Genomic DNA, 15355 nt, shown 5'->3' with positions numbered 1-15355 from the left:
GGTATGACCAGTTTCCATTGTCCAGTTTTAGGTATGACCAGTTTCCACTCTCTTCGTGCTAGAGATTTGGGGATTGAAGGAAAGGTTTATGGGATGTGGATGGATATTCCTCTTTGTTGGGGCAGTGCTACCATACATCCATACCTCACAGCTGCATCCCTACTGAGAATGCAGAAATCTCCTGGCATATTTGAAACTTTCCTAGCTAATACAATTTTTTAGTGCATACATATTAGCCAATCCCACTCCTCAAAACATAATCAAGAAATTAAACTGCTCGACCAAGTCACCGAGAAATTATGGTTCTTTCCGGCTCAGCAAACCCACCATATTTGTTCCTGTTTTTGTGGAGGTGTTCTTATATGAGTCATGAACTGGAGGGCAGGAACTCAGTCCTTTGCTATCTCTGTTTCATTTTGTATACTTTTAAAAAGTAGTGGGATTTTCAAAAAATATTTCAATGTGACATTTCTGCGTATATAAAATAATTCACCAATTTACACCAATAATAGAAGCAAAGACAAAGGAAGTCGTATAAAAAGCAAAACATAAATTATAATTTAAACAGCTCCAGAAACTTTAAACAAACACTATTTAATTCACTGCTAACATGGGCTCTCCTAAATGTTCCTTGACTAAAAGTTGTATCATTCCAAATTCAAATGCATAGAAGATTAACTGCATTATAAAACAGTGGAGCCACGGTGGCGCAATGGGTTGAACCTTTAAGCTGGCTGGACTGCTGACCTGTAGGTTGGGTTACTGACTTGAAGGTTACTGGTTTGAATCTGCAAGATGGGATGAGCGTCCATCTGTCAGCTCTAGCTTGTGAGGACATGAGAGAAGCCTCCCAGCTATCACATTCCAGCGTCCCCTGGGCAATATCTCTGTAGATGGCCAATTCTCTCACACCAGAAGTGACTTGAAGCAACTTGCAGTATGTTCTCAAGTCACTTCTGACATGATTTTAAAAAATTAAAAATATATAAACTTACTTTAAATCTCCAGACACAATAAAAAGTCACCCATGTAGATCCTCAAAAAATATTCCAGAATAAAAAAAATCTCAAAACTCACGTTAAGAGCAAAACTCATTTGTGGTTCTACATCCATTATCATGAGATCTGTTACAAAAACAGTCGATGATTTTTTTTTTTAAAGGATAGTATAATCCCCACATCTGCAGAGGCTACATTCCCAAACTTCACATGGATATACAAAACTGCAAATAATAGCATACCAAATTGAAATAAAGGACTTCTGGCCTAAGTACACCAGAGTCATATTCAAGTACCAAGAAAATATCCAAAGAGGACATATTTTGTCAGACATGGATAAGTGAACCCACAGATATCAGCTCTGCAGATATGGGGTTGTCGTACTGTAGATTAGTTATTTGTAATGGTGGCACAGCGGGTTAAACCACTGCTGACCGAAAGGTCGACGATTTGAATCCGGGTAGTGGGGTGAGCTCCTGCTGTTAGCCCCAGCTTCTGCCAACCTAGCAGTTCAAAAACATACAAATGTGAGTAGATCAATTGCTCTGGCGCGAAGGTAACAATGCTCCATGCAGTCATGCTGGCCACATGACCTTGGAGGTGTCTACAGACAATGCTGGCTCTTCAGCTTAGAAATAGAGATGAACACTAACCCCCAGAGTCAGACACAACTAGACTTACTGTCAGGAGAAAACTTTTACCTAACTTAATAAAAAGTCTAGTATATTTTCAAATGCATCCTCCTTTGTAATATCAAAGAACTGTTTTATTAATGGAACATAATTCTTAGAACAAGACTGGGGCAAGCACAAATGGCTTGCTGGCTCCAGGCAACCTGGCTGTTGGTAAGGGATAATGAGTTGGACCTCAGAACGTCTTAAAAGATGGAGATCAATACTTGGCTATTCCAGCCATTTCTTCAGATTGTGGGAAGGTGACTCAAGGTCTACTCCAGCTACTCAAGATGTAGGAGCAAAGGTTTTTGGTACTATAAAGATGTTGGTGTCATAAAAGACTACCACAGTTGTAATGACAGGCACTTCCATGGCTTAGAGTTCACTTCCTCATATGCATGAGAAACGCAATCCTCTTAGTACAGTACATAAAAGCCCATTATATAAAGGTTTATAAACATTAATGACAGAAAAAAACAGAAGCAGGAAATTCCATAACTAAATCAACAGGGAATCTGGTTCCACTGCAAACACTATCACCTTTCTGATGGCATAAGTTTGCATGGTTACACTTTGCAGAAGTGTAAAGTATTACTTCAACCAGCATTTTTATACACATGCTTCCGTGGAAAGGATGACTATAAGCAGTTGCAGGTAAATTAAATGCAAAAAATGGGTGCAGACAGTGATAAATAGTTGTACTTTTTGCGTAACTTCATTGTTTAGTCCACCTGGCCATAAATAGTGATTTATGGCCCCCATAAAACTAGACTGCCAGTCACAAATACTATATTGGGGGGGGGGGGGGGAATACAAACCTTACTGGAAAAGATTTATCATTAGATCCATTCCTGTCTAAATTCATATCCAGGATTGTCACCTGGAGATACTGTTGGCATTAGCAGCCTAGGTTTGTACCCTGCTATGAAATTTGGAAGTACTGCTACTCTTTTGTCCTTAGTGGATAAATTGGTGGATTTTGATATTATTAACCATGTATTCCTCCCACATGGTTTTGTGGACCTGGTATTGAAGGCACTATTCTTCACATCACGTTCTTTGTGGTTAGAATTATTAAAATAATGCAAAAGTAAAAACTGATTTTAAAAAGTAAAGAATATGGGACATAACCAAGACCATTTTATCAGGTTTATCAGTTTGTACAAATGAAAATGCTAGTCTTCTCACTCCTCCTTGCACATATATTGATTTTTGGATATATAATCATAGAATCATAGAATTGGAAGAGACCACATAAGTCATCCAGTCCAACCCCTGCCAAGAAGCAGGAAAATTGCATTCAAAGCATCCCCGACAGATGGACATCCAGCCTCTGTTTAAAAGCCTCCAAAGATGGAGCCTCCACCACACCTCCGGGGCAGAGAGTTCCACTGCTAAATAGCTCTCACAGTTAGGAAGTTCTTCCTAATGTTCAGGTGGAATCTCCTTTCCTGTAATTTGAAGCCATTGTTCCGCGTCCTAGTCTTCAGGGCAGCAGAAAACAAGCTTGCTCCCTCCCTCTCTATGACATCCCCTCACATATTTATACATGGTTATCATGTCTCTTCTCAGCCTTCTCTTCTACAAGCTAAACATGCCCAGCTCTTTAAGCCGCTCCTCATATGGCTTGTTCTCCAGACCCATGACTTATTCTCCAGACCCTTGATTATCATCATTATTATATTATATTAATTATCATTAATTATTAATAATAATAATAGTTACCTGCCTCTCCTTGCAGTTAACACAGACAGATAAAACACAACACTATTAAAATGCATATACAGTACCAAAATACACAAGGATGACCATCACCACTACCAATAAAACCCAGGTTAAAATATACAATTGAAAATTCACTAGGTAGGCCTACCAGAAGAGAAAGGTCTTCAGTTCAAATATGTTAATGTCAATAGAATATTTATTTCGCTAGTCAAGAATCATCAACTCAGTATATCTCATTGTTCTGGATCTGTGATGAGCTATTTGTTATGTTTGTATCAATAAAAATTACAGTACTGCTCTTCAGTGCTTCCTGTAGTCTCTACAGGATTGGCTTTTAACATTGTGGGAGTATTTTTCAGCTTTGGGACAGTACAATTTTATCTCCAATGATGGCATGAGTTTTATACCCAGACAGTAACAACCTGTAGTGGGTGCGTAACATCCAACATCAGGTGCAGATTCTGGATGGAGGATGTTGCATCCAGGCACGGCTTACAGAAACATGTTATACTTGTCCTGAAAACACTGCATTGGCTACCTCTATGCTACTGGGCCAGGTTTAAGATGTTGGTACTTAATTCGAAAAGCCCACAGCTCAGGATCAGAAAGAGACTAATTGACATATGCCTTCCTGTGACAGACGTCACATTAATGGGTTGATCTAGGCGTGTTTAAGACATTTAAGAGCCAGTCCATGGCAGCTCAGAATGCAACCTTTAGTTCGTATCACTTAGCCCCTTCTACATTGCCTTATAAAATCCAGATTATCTGCTTTGAACTGGATTATCTGGCATTGTAGACTCATATAATCTAGTTCAAAGGAGATTATAAGGATTATCTGCTTTGATAATCTGGATTATATGGCAGTGTAGAAGGAGCCTTACCCAATCTCTAGAACTCCCTACCAATATAAAGCATGTATTCATTGAGCATTCTGAGTTCTCAGCACCTATTTATATCTTACATGATGTTGCCTCAAACAGGTTCTTTATACATTGCTTAGATGTTTTAAAGGAATGTAATTCATATACATTGGTAATTAAATACATAAATCTGCCAGCTGAAGTAGTACTTCATGCAACAGATAAAAGTACACAGTGTTCACAGCAGTTAATGCAATGGCAAATATTTATTAAGTCATCAAACTGTCGCAAGATACTGTATTAGTTTTGCTCCAACAGACTAATATGGCTATTTGCCTGGAAATAAATCCTTAGTGAAATGCTCTGGTTTACCAAGTTCACAATGAGATTTTGAATTCCTGCAAAACAAAAATGTTTTTCAATCAAACAGTCAGTTTTGCAAATTACTGTGTTGCACATCCAAGGTGTTTATTAGCCTTTTTGGAGATGATTCTTTCCACTCACTCCATCTTGCTTTCCCAAAGCAGCTTGTAATGATAAAAATAGATCTTAAAACAAAGCCAAAAAGCAACAAAACAATAGTGTTTAAAAAGCAACTGCTCACCAAATAAATTAAGTAGAAATATTTAAAGCCTTTGCAGGAGGTGATCCAAGTCACCTTGTATGAATAGAAAAAAATTGGAGTAGGGGCCCTCTAGCCCCCTAGATATTACAATACTACAGCTCCCATCTGCATTGGCCAGGCTGGCTGAGGCTGATAAGAAACAGAGCCTAAGAACATCTGAAAATTCACAAATTCTTCATATCCAAGAGAAAGCCTTCCAAAGGCTAAGGGCTGCAGCAATAAAACATCTCAATTGGAAAATTATTGCAGTTTGAAACCACTTGAACTGCTTTGGCTCAGGATTATCGAATCCTGGGTGTTGTTGCTTTACAATTACACTAGGTAATACAATTTTTGTTCCTGGATTATACATGTTATTTCCTAATTGGTTCTATCATAAAAACATGGAAAAGGTTTACTAAATAACACTTTGTGTTTGCGAGACATCCTGCAGAATATTTTATGATAATTTTTCAATGACTATCCCATAGACTCTTAACCAAATCAACATAGTTTGTGCCACAAAAACAAAGTTTATGGAGTATAACAACTACTTTCAAAGTAAGTACTGCACAATTAAACAGGAAATAACACTTTCAAACCTGGAACAGAAACTTTTTAAAATTTTGTTACATAGTGTTATTATTCTCTTGCAAAGGATTGTTACCTTGTTGCGCTGCTGGTCTTAAAGAAAAAGAAAACCAAGAAGGTAAGATGATTGCCTGTTGAGACACTGGAAGTAGCCCAAGAAAGAAGGAAAGCAAAAGGAAACAGTGATAGGGGGAAGATATGCCCAATTAAATGCACAATTTCAGAGGTTAGCCAGAAGACATAAGGAACTATTTTTAAACAAGCAATGCATGGAAGTGGAAAATGACAATAGAATAGGAAGGACAAGAGACTTCTTCCAGAAAATTAGAAATATCGGAGGTAATTTTCAGGTAAATATGGGCATGATCAAAAACAAAGATGGCAAGAACTAACAAAAGCTGAAGAGATCAAGAGAAGATCTGATAGGAAGGATAATAATATTGAGGATAGCTTTGACTGTGTGGTGAGGGAATTAGAACCAGACATCCTGAGGTTAAATGGGTCTTAAGAAGCATTGCTACTAACAAGGCAACAGGAGATGACGGGAGCCCAGCTGAACTGTGTAAAATCTTGAAAGATGATGTGTCAAGGTGATGCATGGCATATGCCAACATATATAGAAAACACAAGAATGGCCATCAGATTGGAAAAATCAACTTATATCCCCATATCAATAAAGAGAAACACTAAAGAATGCTCAAACTTTCGTACAGTGGCGCTTATTTCACATACCAGCAAGGTAATGCTAGAGATTCTGCAAGGTAGACTCCAGCAATACATGGAGCGAGAGTTGCCAGATGTACAAGCTGGGTTTAGAAAAGGCAGAGGAACGAGAGACCAAATTACCAATATCCACTGGATAACGGAGGAATGTAGGGAGTCTCAGAAAAACATCTACTTCTGTTTTATTGACTATTCCAAAGCCTTTGACTGTGTGGATCATAAAAAATTGTGGCAAGTTCTTGATGGTATGGGGATACGAAGTCACCTTGTATGTCTCTTGAAGAATCTGTATAACAACTAAGTAGCAACAGTCAGAACACACCACGGAACAGATTGGTTCAAGATTGGGAAAGAAGTACGGCAGGGCTGCATACTCTAACCCTACCTAATCAATTTGTATGCAGAACACATCGTGCGATGTGCGGGGCTTGATGAATCCAAGGCTGGCGTTAAAATTGCTGGAAGAAACATTAACAACCTTAGATATGCAGATACCACTGTGACGGCTGAAAACAAGGAGCTGAGAAGCCTTATAACCAAGGTGAAGGAAAAAAGTGCAAAAGTTGGCTTGCAGTTAAATATAAAAATAACAAGATTGTGGCAACCAGACTGATTGATAACAGGCAAATAGCGGGAGAAAATGTGGAGGCAGTGACAGACTTCGTATTGCTAGGAGCAAATATTATTGCAGAATCAAACTGCAGCCAGGACATCAGAAGACTTGTACTTCTTGGGAGGAAAGCAATGACCAATCTCGATAAAATAGTTAAGACTACAGAAATCACACTGGTAATGAAGGTCTGCATAGTTAAGACAGTGGTATTCCCCGCAGTAACCTATGTATGCAAGAACTGAACCATAAGGAAGACTGAGCAAAGGAAGATAGATGCTTTTGAACTGTGGTGTTGGAGGAAAATTCTGAGAGTGCCTTGCAAGAAGATTAACCAGTTCATACTACAGGAAATAATGCCCAACTGCTCACTGGAGGCAAAGATAAGGAACTTTGGCCACATAATTAGAAGATAGGAAAGCTTGGAGAAGATAATGATGCTCAGGCAAATGGGAGGAAAAAGGAAGAGGGGCCGACCAAGGGCAAGATGGATGGATGTTATCCTTGAAGTGACTGGATTGACCTTGAAGGAACTGGAGATGGCCATGGCCGACAGGGAGCTCTGGCGTGGGCTGATCCAGGAGGTCACGAAGAGTCAGAAGCAACAAATAAACAACAAATTATTATTATTTATACAGGGGACTGGTAGATACCAGATAAATGAGATTTCTATTTGTCCAAGTTACTATTACAAATAGGCCCAATTTATACTGTACTACATACTGTACCATATCATAAACTTTGTATTGCCTTGATATTCACGTTGCAATACACCAGTTAAATGCATATTAAGAAAAGCACAGAACTCAAGTAACACAGTTTTATGGTATAATAAAACCAGCACTATTTACCTGCTGGTTCCTTGAGATTTCCGCTTAAATGTGAGTCTACAAAGAACGAACTCTTCCTATGTGTTGTCAAAGGCTTTCATGGTCGGAATCACCGAGTTGCTGTGAGTTGTACGGGCTGTGTGGCCATGATCCAGAAGCATTCTCTCCTAAAGTTTCGCCCACATCTATGGCAGGCATCTTCAGAGGCTGTGAGGTTTGTTGAAAACTGGGCCCTATATATCTGTGGAATGTCCAGGGTGGGAGAAAGAACTCTTGTCTGTTTGAGGCAAGTGTGAACGTACCAATTCAACAGAAAGGAGGAAACCATGAAAATGAACAAAAACTATCCGTATTAAAAAATACTTCTAAAATCAGGACAGTAAATGAAGAACAACACTCTGAAAACAGGGGAAATCCAGACATGAAACAATAAGGGCCAGCTAACATCTCCCAATAAAGGATTCCCTCAGGCAGGAAGCAAGGCCATTAAATGCTAATGAAGATAATCAATAGCAACATTCCCACTAGCCTCAAACAGACAAGAGTTCTTTCTCACCCTGGACATTCCACAGATACATAAACCCCACTTGCCTAGTTTCCAACAAACCTCAAAACCTCTGAGGATGCCTGCCATAGATGTGAGCAAAACGTCAGGAGAGAATGCTTCTAGAACATGGTCATACAGCCCGGAAAACTCACAGCAACTCTTCCTAGTTCCTTCCACCCACACAAGATTCGAGTAGCTCGCGCACTTTTTCCTTTTAGCCAATCGCAAGTCGCCTCACACAGCAGCCAATCAGCATTCTGATTTCTTTTGGCCACGCGCTCTCGCCCGCCTTCCAGCCAATAGAAACCGATGTACCTCCGGCTCCAGTCGAGGCTTCTCCTACTCTCTCATAACGAGGCCTTCCCTTTCTTCTTAAACCAATCACCGCGTCAGGTTCAATCTCTCGGTAACCAATGAGCGCATGTTACCTGCCTGACACGTTCTTGCTTCGTCTGGGGTTCTAAACCCACCTCCTTTCTTTCCCGCAGCCAATCAGCAACGTACTCAATCGGTTTCATTTCCACCAATGGGCATTCCGTCGAATGTCCTTTCGGCCAATGGGAACTCTCTTCCTGACTCCACCCCTTTTGGAATTGAGAGGAGGGAAAAGAGGCGGGGAAGAGGCTGAGGTGGAGGGCTGCTTGCCGGCTCATTCTCCGGGCATGGGCAGGTCATGTGACCGGAAGTCATGTCCGGCCCGAAGGGAAGGGGGCTATTTCCGCATTATTTTACGCTTGGTTCCTGTTGCTGAGGGAAACTGAGGCCTTGATGGGATTTTACTGACCAGGTAAAGTGAACAGCAACGAGAGTGGCGTTGTTTTGGCATGGGTGGGATTTTCCTAGGAAGAGAGCACAGGACGCTGGTAAATAGATATGTTGTTCATGTCAAGATGCCTGTTAAGATGTTAATTTAAGGCTCCTCACAACAGCCTTGCAAGGTAGATCACTGTTGTTGTTTTGTGCCTTCAAGTAATTTCTTATCTAAGGTGGCAGTTTATCACAGGGTTTTCATGGCATGATGTGTTCAGAAAAGGTTTGCCATTGCCTTCGTCTCAGGCTGAGAGAGTGTGACTTGCTCAAGCTCAGTATCCCATATGACAGATTTGGGGTGTGAAGGAAGAGGAATTGTCTAATAATGGTAATACAGTAGAGTCTCACTTATCCAACACTTGCTTATCCAACGTTCTGGATTATCCAATGCATTTTTGTAGTCAATGTTTTCAAAACATTGACTACAATGTTTACATTGTGATATTTTGGTGCTAAATTCGTAAATACAGTAATTACTACATAGCATTACTGCGTATTGAACTACTTTTTCTGTCAAATTTGTTGTATAACATGATGTTTTGGTGCTTAATTTGTAAAATCATAACCTAATTTGATGTTTAATAGGCTTTTCCTTAATCCCTCCTTATTATCCAACATATTCGCTTATCCAACGTTCTGCTGGCCCATTTATGTTGGATAAGTGAGACTCTACTGTAATAATAATAATGTGGCCCAAATGATTCATTGGAATTTATGTCACAAGTACCACCTGCCAATAGTAAAGAACTGGTAGGATCACAAACCTGCAAAGGTAGTGGAAAATGAACATGCAAAAATACTGTGGGACTTTTGAATCCAGACTGACAAAGTTCTGGAACACAATACACCAGACCTCACGGTTGTGGGGGAAAAAAGGGTTGGATTATTGATGTCACCATACCAGGTGACAGTCGAATTGATGAAAAACAACAAGAAAAACTCGGCCATTATCAGGACCTCAAAATCAAACAGCAAAGGCTCTGGCATAAACCTGTACAGGTGGTCCCAGTTGTAATCAGCACACTGGGGCCCCTTCCACACAACTGAATAAAATTCCACATTATCTGCTTTGAACTGGAATATATGGCAGTGTGGACTTAGATCACCCAGTTCAAAGCAGATACTGTGCGATTTTCAGCCTTGATATTCTGGGTTATATGTCTGTGTGGAAGGGCCCTGGGTGCCATGCCAAAAGATCTCAGCTGGCATTTGAAAACAATAAACATTGACAAAATCATGATCTGTCAACTACAAAAAGCCACCTTACTTGGATCTGCGCACATCATTCGAAAATACATCACACAGTCCTAAATACTTGGGAAGTGTTCAACTTGTGATTTTGTGATATGAAATCCAGCATATATATCTCATTTGCTATGTCATACTGTATTTTTGTGTCAGTAAAATAATAATAATAATAATAATAATAATAATAATAATAATAATAATAACTACTGTGCTCTTCTGCCAGGGTATTTGGGGCTTCCTGGGGCCCTTCCACACAACAATATAACCCAGAATCTCAAGACAGAAAATCCCATAATATCTGCTTTGAACTGGATTATCAGAGTTCACACTGCCATACACCTCAGTTCAAAGCAGAGAATGTGGGATTTTATTCAGCTGTGTGAAAGGAGCCCTGGTTGTAATTCAGTTTTTAGGGGACACTGTACTATGCACATAATATACTTACTGTACATGTTTTTATTCTGAAGAAGAGTCCTTGGAAGATTCATGTTATGTCTTAAGTGGCCTGGAGTTTACTTCATATGATCTGAAATATTTTTATGTGTTAACAGATAGAAAGAGATAGGGGATATACAAAACGGATTCATAGTGGCAGTGTGTCATCATATGTAGTAGGCTCTCAGGGCTCTTCCACACAGGCATATAACCCAGAATATCAAGGCAGAAAATCCCACATTCTCTGAGTATGGGCTCAAGATAACCCAATTCCAAGCAGAAATTGTGAGTTTTCCTACCTTGATATTCTGGGTTATATGGCTGTGTGAAGGACCCCCAGTGAACTGGCTCCCATAGGGATTGATAGGTGCAGGAAAAATGTTGTTTTTGGTTACTTGAGAGTTACTATTAGAATAGAACTAACTATTAACAATTAACTAATAATAATAACAATTTTTGCTTTGATTGTGGGTTTCTGTATGTCAGGGGGTTGGACTGGATGGCCCTTCTAGGGCCCTTCCACACAGCCATATAACCCAGAATATCAAGGCTGAAAATCCAACAATATCTGCTTTGAACTGGGTTATCTGAGTCCACAGTGCCATATATTCCAGTTCAAAGCAGAAAATATGGGATTTTATTCAGCTGTGTGGAAGGAGCCACAGTTTCTTCCAACTCTATGGGTCGATGCTTCTAATACTATACCCCATATGGTCTCATAGCATAAACCCTGTCTTGACTTAATATCAATATTGAAATGGAGTAATTAAGATCAAATAAAGACAAACTTAACCTCGTGTGACATTTCTTCTGAAATCATGTAATTTTATTTCTTATGATTTCTTCTGTTTTTGCCAGATATTTGAGAGTTTCCATTGCTTGAGTTCTAGTTAACTGAGGGCTCTTCCACACTGCCCTTTATCCCAGGATGTGATCCCAGATTATTTGCTTTAAACCTGAATATATGAGTCCCCACTGCTAGATAACCTGGAATAAACAGATAATCTTGGATCACATCCTGGGATAAAGGGCCAGTGTGGAAAGGCCGTAGTATACTGTGTGTCTCTTATACAAAGTCCCACTAATTAGGGCAAAAGTCTGCCTAACAAAAGTCTGTTACTTAATATTTCAAAAGATAAATAGTATATTTACTCATGTTTCAGTGTACTGAGAGTATTTTATGTATGCAATTTTATACAGCCTTCTACATTTGTAACTTCTAAAGGGGTTGTTAGTCTGCAGTAGTCTGCCAACATCTTCAAGATAAAGGATTTATTGTAGCCTAAGTTTTTATATGACTTGTGTGGTTTTCTTGTATCTAACTAGTGAAGATTGTGACAGAATCAGAATTTGACAATAGGACCTTGTGTTTCATAGATCTGTTTGACTTTATAATACATGTCAAATGATGCTGTTTTCAAGATGGTGGTACTTTCTGAACAGTTGGATGTTTTTCTGTTATGAGAATCTCTCACTTAGAGGGAAAGGTCAATTGAATTATCTTGACACATGTACCTTTAACAATAAAAAGAGAAGGGGGAAAAGAGGAAGAGAATAATGGTTAAACAAACTGGAAGAAGAGATTACTGATTTGCTTAAAAGCAACATGGAACTGCACTGTTGACAGAGATTATCTAATGAGTCATAATCCGTGCATGCAAAAACATTTTAGGAAATGCAAGGGGCAGATGTAAATGAAGTTGTGACAAGAAGGATGTTATCATAATTGGTTGTGCCTAGGAAGGAAGGCTGTCGATAATAATTGTGGCAGAGGGAATTCATTGCCTTGGCCTGGTAGAGGTAAGATTTCTCAAGGCAGGATGAGGACTTCCTGCTTTATTGTGAAATCCTTTGATCACCTGTCAGAAAGTTTGTTTTTAAAAGATCAATCTCTAAGTGTCAAAAAGGGATCTGGATGTTATTTTATTCAGATCATTCTTCATTTTTGCATATACTAAATAATCAATTGCTCCTACCTCCTATTTCTTGTTTTCTAGTGTCTTTGTGTCTAGTCCAGTCAAGGAGAATCTGGAAGTGAATGTGAGAGAATAGGCAAAATAAAAACGTGTGTTTCCCTGAAAATAAGACAGCGTCTTACATTAATTTTTGCTCCCAAAGACGTGCTAGGTCTTATTTTCAGACAATGTCTTACTTTTCCATGAAGAAGAATTCACATTTATTGTTGAACAAAGTGGAGTAGCGGTATACAAGTCCAATAAATAAATAAATAAACAAACAAACAAACAAAATGAACATTTATTATGTATTGTACAGTAGTTGTCATCACAAACCAGCATAACCAGACAAACTGAATCCTATCAAGAATTTCTTGTTACTACAATTATTTCTATGTATACCCATCTACATACGTTAAGTCCAGTCATGTCTGACTCTGGGGGTTGGTGCTCATCTCTATTTCTGAGCCAAAGAGCCGGCGTTGTCCATAGACAGCTCCAAGGTCATGTGGCCAGCATGACTGCATGGAGCACCGTTACTGTCAGGACCCAGGCTGCAGAGCACCAATAACCATGCGCAGAGACCAGAATCTATCTAATATCTTTATTATAGAAATATATAAAGTCAATAAAAACAAGTGAAGAATATAGTTCAGAAGCAGACCTTTCAGATGAGGTCAAATATAGTCCAGAAATGTATTGTCCAATATAAGATATTAGAGTTCAAAGTTATAATCCACTTGACCGAAACACACACTTTGCCAAGCAATAGTGTGGGGAATGACTGAGTCTTTAGAGTCCAATGTAGCTTGACAACAAGGCTGGAAAATAAACTTGATTCTTGGCTAGATCAAAGACTTGAAACGAGGCAAACATGAAACATGAACAGAGTCCAAGGAAGTCCGTGAAACAAGGCAAGGCTGGAAACTTGATCCGGGAAACAAGGAACTGGGGTTACGAAGTCCACACACGATCTCACTCCTCAAGCTGAACAATTGACTCCGCAAAGTTCCCCTTGCGGCCAGCACCTATATTAGGTCTCGTTTTCCCGCCAACAGAACACTTTCCCTAGAGAACGAGAAGCGAAACCCAACTCTGTCCAGATGCATGACTCCTTAGAATTTCCCAAGGGAAGCAGACCTAATCAGCTAGTTGTTTGGCAGCGATTCTCAGGCTCCGGCGATTAGCCTCCCTGGCTCCTCTATCTCTATTATAATTGTCCCTCCGGGAAAACGGGGGGAAATTCTGCCCAAGGCCTGTTTGGCTACATTCTTGAGGACAAACATCCTCCAGGTGGAGAGGCTCCGATTCTGGCTGAAACGGCGGAAATCCCATGTTTTCCTCTTCGTCTGCCACAATAGTACTAGGAACAGGACTACAAGGCCCATGAGTCATCACAGTTACCTTTCCGCCGGAGCAGTACCTATTGATCTACTCACATTGGCATGTTTTCGAACTGCTAGGTTGGCAGGAGCTGGAGCTAACAGCAGCCGCTCACGGGGTTTGAACCTGGGACCTTTCGGTCTCCAGCTCAGTGCTTTAACGCACTTCGCCACCAGGGCTCCTTATATATGTCATATACAGCACAATAAATACAACATGTTCCACTAAAATTTCCTGGTCTTCATCAACTTGAGACAATTTAGAGAGAAAAGTTTAGATTGCTCAAAAAAATTCTCCAGGGACCATTGGTTTCCATTCCTGAGTGACCTTGATTCATACTTTGACTTGTGGGAATTTTGTGTAAGAAGAACTGAAAACTTCTGAGAGTTTGAGAGGGAAGTGATAAGGGGATCTTGGCAAGATCTGTGGCCTGGATGTTTTATGTTGAGGTGAGCAGCAATTTATGGACGTGATTGTTGTGAGAAGTAGCACCTTTTATTATATTTAGCTTTTAAGTGTGTATCTTTCTTCCAGTGAGCTCAAGGCAGCCTACATTGCACTCCACTTTATCCTCAGAAAAGCCAGATGCAGTAGGTTACAAAGACAGAATCTAATATAGAATCAAACTGTGTTGGCACTTGAACCTAGATCTCTCTGACCTCCGTACAGGAATCTAATCTTTATATCATATCTGTTCTCTCATTGTAAGTCATCCTAAGGAGCTAACATCAGGCACTTTTAGAATATAAAATTATAATACAGTTCTATGATTTGGCTTTAGCTGCCATAGTTGCATCATTTAGAATATTGGAATTTGTTGTTTGGTAATTATAAGTGCCCCTTCCTAAATTACGAATCCCAGAATTTCATAGGATAGAACTGCATACTGTAAAGTGTCTTATGTGACCCATGGACTGACTGAACTAAAGGTTCCAAAAGAAAAAAAAATAGAGAAAATAAAAATGAAGGAATGTAATATTACCAATTCTTAAAATTTTGCTAAACGAGCTATCTTTCTTGCTTTTTCCAGTGCCACTTTGTACTAACTCCATGGGAATAGTAAGATAATTTCTGGTATAAAGTTAGTTGTGTAAAGAAGAATTACAAAAGTGTACTTAAGGAGGAATGAAGCTGCCACAGATGGAAAGATAGAGCTATAACGACCAAGGTTTGTGTAGTAGACTGAAAAATAGATATAGTAGTAATATCTAAACTTACTATCACCTTGTAAGCCTGTCCTAACCAGGTGAGTGGTTTGAGTGTACATGAGGTCTAGTTAAAGCTGCTCACAGCAAGCTTTTGACCTCCCTGCTCTGTTTTCACTGGTTATATCTGAGCTGAATTCCAAGACCAGGTTAT

At 39.5% G+C, this 15355-nt stretch overlaps 1 protein-coding gene across 1 annotated transcript in view; it reads left to right on the top strand.

Moving 5' to 3' along the window:
* The first annotated feature begins 8767 nt into the window (after positions 1 to 8767).
* The window catches only part of stard3 (StAR related lipid transfer domain containing 3), a 45344-nt gene continuing 38756 nt past the window's right edge, over positions 8768 to 15355 (top strand). Inside the window, exon 1 of the mRNA XM_008113330.3 lies at positions 8768 to 8952. The gene's annotated coding sequence lies outside the window, so the exon portion shown is untranslated. The remainder of the gene's footprint in view (positions 8953 to 15355) is intronic.

This window comes from Anolis carolinensis, chromosome 6 (assembly GCF_035594765.1).
Source record: "Anolis carolinensis isolate JA03-04 chromosome 6, rAnoCar3.1.pri, whole genome shotgun sequence".
Taxonomy (NCBI): Eukaryota; Metazoa; Chordata; class Lepidosauria; order Squamata; family Dactyloidae; genus Anolis; species Anolis carolinensis.
This window is presented reverse-complemented; position numbering and strand designations above follow the sequence as displayed.